Raw genomic sequence first — 1,502 nt, 5'->3', positions numbered from 1 at the left:
TCATTGTTAGTCACTCACAGCTTTCCCGTATGCATCCTCTTCCACCGTCCGTTGGTGGGCCAGAAGACCTTCCCTGTGACGGTTGTAAAAGTTCAAAAGCGTGGAGGTGGCCACCCTAACATCCTCCAAGAACCCGGGAGTGAGTGTATGGGCCTGTTGAGCGGCTTGAGCAAGTTCAGCAGTGGACATGGTAAGTGGGAATGGGACGATCGAGGGTGGTGAATGTGCGCGTCGGAATGGGACAATGGTGAATGTGAAATTACGAAGTTGTAAACGCGGTCACGTGGTGGCGTTACTTCAACCGAGATCCGTACAATGTTCAACCGAGATCCGCAGAATGTTCCATGGCCGATCTGCAGTGGCTTGCTTTCCCACCGTTGAAAAACAATGCGTCTTCATCACCAACCACACAGTGCAATCCCAGGAAAAGCTATCTACTCTCTGACTGATATGTCTTTAACAAATCCAGGTATTGTCCCTACTCCACACCAAGGATTGTCTACTTAATGTAGATAAACAGAAGCTGTGATGAAAGACCAAGAAATGAAGGATGGTAAGTTTTATGTACTCTTGTCGGCTGAGCAGTTCTAACCATATCTTAGGAACGGCCGAGGCTCTACCCCCTCTTCAACCAAGTGGTGAGTTCCAGTCGGTGACAGAAAACTAGCCAAACCTAAATTCTGGGTGGCCGATAGGACAGAGCCAAGAATCCGAACTAGTGATGGAAGTGGACGTCCCATCCTCGGCTCCTCATAGATCCATTTTCGATTTCAAAGAACCTACCCCTGCTCTAAGTTCCAACCCATTCACCCCAGCCTCGGCTCACCAATCCATTTTCGAGTTTAAGAAAGTCGGTACTTCAGCGTTTGCCCCGACCTCGGCTCATCAAGCATCAATGTTCGATTTTCAGCACGTGGGCACTTCAACGAATGTGCCGCCTGTTTCCCCGTCCTCGGCTCATCAGCGATCGATTTTCGATTTCCAGAAGCCTGGCAGATCTCCACCAGCCTCGGCTCGTCAGGCATCGATTTTTGATTTTCAGCAAGTGGGCACTTCAACGAATGTGCCGCCTGTTCCCCCGTCCTCGGCTCGTCAGCCATCCATTTTCGATTTCCAAAAGCCTGACATCCCTGCACCAGCCTCGGCTCGTCAGGCATCGATTTTTGATTTTCAGCAAGTGGACACTTCAACGAATGTGCCGCCTGTTCCCCTGTCCTCGGCTCGTCAGCCATCCATTTTCGATTTCCAAAAGCCTAACAACCCTGCACCAGCCTCGGCTAATAAAGGATCCCCTTTCGATTTTCAAGTCCATCGTTCATTTACCCCGGCCTCGGCTGTTCAGCCTTCCATTGATTTTCAAACACCTGGCACGTCTGCTCCAGCTCCTGCCTCTGACAAACCAGGCATGTCTTCCCCTGGCGCCTCAAGGTCCAATAGTACTCTGGGATCACGGAAGTATCTGACGAAATCACAAGAGGCCAAATTACGACTCCAGGGCCAAG

Source organism: Laccaria bicolor, genomic scaffold (assembly GCF_000143565.1).
Source record: "Laccaria bicolor S238N-H82 LACBIscaffold_49 genomic scaffold, whole genome shotgun sequence".
In the NCBI taxonomy this organism is placed as follows: Eukaryota; Fungi; Basidiomycota; class Agaricomycetes; order Agaricales; family Hydnangiaceae; genus Laccaria; species Laccaria bicolor.
The sequence above is the reverse complement of the archived record's forward strand: the minus strand, read 5'-3'. Positions refer to the sequence as shown.